This window comes from Callorhinchus milii, unplaced genomic scaffold, assembly GCF_018977255.1.
Source record: "Callorhinchus milii isolate IMCB2004 unplaced genomic scaffold, IMCB_Cmil_1.0 Scaffold1, whole genome shotgun sequence".
Lineage (NCBI taxonomy): Eukaryota > Metazoa > Chordata > Chondrichthyes > Chimaeriformes > Callorhinchidae > Callorhinchus > Callorhinchus milii.
Genome location: NW_024704742.1, coordinates 15,683,796 through 15,688,088, shown reverse-complemented (window position 1 = coordinate 15,688,088; position 4,293 = coordinate 15,683,796). Strand labels below are relative to the sequence as shown.

Below are 4,293 nucleotides of genomic sequence, written 5' to 3'. Positions count from 1 at the left end.
CCGGTCAGGACCGTCTCCAGCTCCCGCTCCAGCTCGGGGCCAGACCCTCGGCGGCACAGAGTCGGCAGCAAGTCCAGGAGGAGCCGCCCGACCCCCGGCCTCTCCCCCGAGCCCAGACCCGGGCCCCGGCCGCTCGCTCTCTCCCCGTCCACACGGCAGCCCCACAGGCGGCGGTTGACCACCTGCGGCTTCAGAGTCCACACGTCGAGCGCCGACCAGAAAGCGGCGGCCACGGCGGCTCCCGAGCCCGAGCCCGGGCCCGGCCTGAGCCGCAGCTCCGCCGCCAGCGCCGGTCTGGCCCTCTCCGCCGCCGCCAGCGCCGGGTCTCCCGGTCACACACCTGCCGAAGGTGCTGGAAATGACACGACAGGATTGTAGCCCAAAAGTCGCCCAAACACGAGCGTAATATCACGTGTCGCCTCCTAACGGGGGGTTTTGCTAGAAATTACAATACAATTTATAGCCCAAAGTCCGGGCCCCAAAGTAGCCCCACATTCAGTGCCGCCGCCGCCGCCGCACCAAAAAAAGGGTTTTGCTAGAAATTACGACGTGCAGCCAAACGCCAGCCCAAAAAGTAGCCCAAAACTATGCGTCGCCTCCGATCGAGTGCGCCAGAAATTGCGATTTGTCGCCCAAAAGTAGCCCAATGTCAGGCGTCGCCTCCCTGTGGCCGGCGGCAGAGTTGCCCGATTTAGGGTCAATGCGTTTCGAAACCGGTAAGAGAAGCTCTTCGGATGAAGGGGGTGCGGGCGGGGGGACTACAAACAAACAAATTAAAATGTGTTGCGGGTTTCCATTTTTTTAATAAAAAAATGAGGCGCCCGCCCGGCCCAGTCCAGCACACCGAGCAGCAGCAGCGACGGCTGAGACCCCGCCCACATTGGAGCGTCTGCCGGGCGCACGGTTTAGTGCGTCACCGAGCGGAGGCTGGCGCGCCCTGATGACGTCATACCGTCCCTGGCCGCCAGCACAGGCGCGAGCAGCTGTGACGTTCACACGGTAATGACTTGTTGCGGTTAACGGGTTACGAATTATTTGCACTTAATGTGTTGCGCAACTCTTACAGTGAACTCACCCGCGGGTCTGTTTGTGGGGAGAAGACCCCGCGGGTCTGTGGGGGGGGGTCTCTGTCCCCATAAACAGCGGCCACGACCCCACAGCTTTAATGGTCTTCTCCCCACAGGTCATTCTCCAGAACAAACACAATCCCAACGTCCAACTGTCCCCTCTGTCGCCACCTCCGCCATTGCCTCCTCCACCTCCGCCACCTCCTCCTGCCTCCTCCTCCGCCATGCTTCCTCCTGCCTCCTCCTGCCGCCACCTCCACCATTGCCTCCTCCACCTCCTCCTCCTCCTGTCGCCACCTCCACCATTGCCTCCGCCACCTCCGCCATTGCCTCCTCCTGTCGCCACCTCCGCCATTGCCTCCTCCACCTCCGCCACCACCTCCTGCCGCCACCTCCGCCACCTCCTCCTGCCGCCTCCTCCTGCCTCCTCCTCCGCCATGCTTCCTCCTGCCTCCTCCTGCCGCCACCTCCGCCATTGCCTCCTCCTGCCTCCTCCTGCCGCCACCTCCGCCATGCCTCCTCCTGCCTCCTCCTGCCGCCACCTCCGCCATGCCTCCTCCTGCCTCCTCTGCCATGCTTCCTCCTGCCTCCTCCTCCGCCATGCCTCCTCCTGCCTCCTCCTGCCACCACCTCCACCTGCCTCCTCCTGCCACCGCCTCCACCTGCCTCCTCCTGCCTCCTCCTGCCGCCACCTCCCCCCATGCCTCCTCCTGCCGCCACCTCCCCCCATGCCTCCTCCTGCTGCCACCTCCCCCCATGCCTCCTCCTGCCGCCACCTCCCCCATGCCTCCTCCTGCCGCCACCTCCCCCCATGCCTCCTCCTGCCGCCACCTCCCCCCATGCCTCCTCCTGCCGCCACCTCCCCCATGCCTCCTCCTGCCGCCACCTCCCCCATGCCTCCTCCTGCCGCCACCTCCCCCCATGCCTCCTCCAGCCGCCACCTCCCCCATGCCTCCTCCTGCCGCCACCTCCCCCCATGCCTCCTCCTGCCGCCACCTCCCCCATGCTTCCTCCTGCCGCCACCTCCCCCCATGCCTCCTCCTGCCGCCACCTCCCCCCATGCCTCCTCCTGCCGCCACCTCCCCCATGCCTCCTCCTGCCGCCACCTCCCCCATGGCTCCTCCTGCCGCCACCTCCCCCATGCCTCCTCCTGCCGCCACCTCCCCCCATGCTTCCTCCTGCCGCCACCTCCCCCCATGCCTCCTCCTGCCGCCACCTCCCCCCATGCCTCCTCCTGCCGCCACCTCCACCTGCCTCCTCCTGCCGCCACCTCCCCCCATGCCTCCTCCTGCCGCTACCTCCCCCCATGCCTCCTCCTGCCGCCACCTCCCCCCATGCCTCCTCCTGCCGCCACCTCCGCCATGCCTCCTCCTGCCGCCACCTCCGCCATGCCTCCTCCTGCCGCTACCTCCCCCCATGCTTCCTCCTGCCACCACCTCCACCATGCCTCCTCCTGCCGCCACCTCCGCCATGCCTCCTCCAGCCTCACCTCCCCCCATACCAAGTTGAAAGAAGTCTCAGACTTCTTTGTCTCTAACACAGATAACATCCGCCTGGATGCTGCTTCCTCCTCCTCCTCCTCTCATGTTGCATACCCGCCTGAAGACCTTCCCTTGCCCCCTCCCCGCCTTCAGATCCCGCCTAAAGACCTTCCTTTTTGATCCTGCTTACGGTCACCTCCCTCCACCTGGCTGATTGTCAGATTCAACAACTGTGAAGTGTTCCGGGACACTACCCTGCGTGAAGGGTGCTATATAAATGCAAAGTGTTGTTGTTGTTGCCCCCTTTATCGTTTCACAACCAGCCTTATGATCTGTTGTCGATTGCTGTCAGTCTCAGTCAAGGTCACATGATTTGTCATACGTGGACAAAATCTATTTGGACAATGCTCACAAATGACTTGTGAGCGTTATCCAGTAACAAATTCAGCAAAGTGATAGACTGGTTATAGCTACCTTATCTGTAAAGAATTCATAAAAACTATTATGAACTATAAATATTTTTACAATTCGCTTATTTACAATTTTATTTTATGAATTTATGAAAACAATGTCAGCTAAATCAGCACAGGGTTAAAGTAGGAAACCGTAACATTCATTTATCCACTGACTCTTTTATGCAGCCCTTGATTTGTATTATTTCAATAGGAATTCCAGACACCTAAAATAATTATTAAGTAATGGTAAATGTTGAGATTTGTAAAATTAATTTTGCTGGAGAATTACATTAACTTAAAGGATCTGGGTTCTATAAAGTAAATCCCTAATTTTTAAAGGTTTTACAGTGGCTGATTTTGATAAAGTAAAATAGTAAATATTAAAAATAATTATCCACCATCACATTCAGCCTGGCTCAGTTCATAGCACTCTTTCCTCTGAGTCAGAAGTTTGTGAGTTTGAGCCCTATGTTGGGACTTGGAATTCATATAGTCTAAGATGACATTCCATTGCAGTGCTGCGGTGTTGGAGGTGCTGTCCTTCAGCAACAACAACACAACTACATTTGTATCGCGCTTTTCACATCGGGAGGATCTCCCAAGGTGCTGGACAATCAGTGTTTCGTACCCGAGATGGAATCAGGGGCGCTGGACAATAAATGTTTCAGACCCAAGCTGGGGATTGGGGAGGGTGGAGGGCAGGGGGGGATGAAAGGTGACCGAAGACATGGTCAAAGAGGAGGGGCTTGAGATGGGTCTTGAAGGAGGGAAGGGAGGGGACAAGGCATAGGGACTGAGGGATGGAGTTCCAGAGGGTGGGGGCAGAGTGGCTGAAGGCCCACCTGCCAATGGTGGCGCGGGCGAGGCAGGGGGCGTGAAGCAGGCTGGAGGCCGCTGAGTGGAGGGAGCATGCAGGTTGGTAGGGCGTTAGGAGGTTACAGAACTAGGGAGGAGCAAGGCCATGGAGGGCTTTGAAATTGAGGACCAACAACTGCAACAAGATTACATCTGTATAGCGCCTTTCACGTCGGAAGGACGTCCCAAGGCGCTGACCAGTATCTTGAACTGTATCCTCTGTGTGATGGGAAGCCAGTGGAGTCGGACGAGGATGGGGAGGTAGGGTCGCAGAGCCTGGTGTGGGAGAGGACACGGGCTGCAAAGTTCTGGATGATCTACAATTTATGGAGAGAGGAGTTGAGGAGGCTGACAAGTTTGTGTAGTCGAGTCTGAATGTTATGAACGCTTGTATGAGGATCTCGGCGGCCTGTGGTGTGAAACGAGTGATGTTGC

The 4,293-nt window shown here is 58.6% G+C and overlaps 1 protein-coding gene across 2 annotated transcripts in view; it reads left to right on the top strand.

Annotated features, from left to right (window-relative positions):
- Positions 1-921: 921 nt before the first annotated feature.
- acox3 (acyl-CoA oxidase 3, pristanoyl) overlaps positions 922-4,293 on the top strand; it is a 62,571-nt gene continuing 59,199 nt past the window's right edge. For both annotated transcript variants that reach the window (XR_487716.2, XM_007891478.2), the window contains exon 1: positions 922-999. The gene's annotated coding sequence lies outside the window, so the exon portion shown is untranslated. The remainder of the gene's footprint in view (positions 1,000-4,293) is intronic.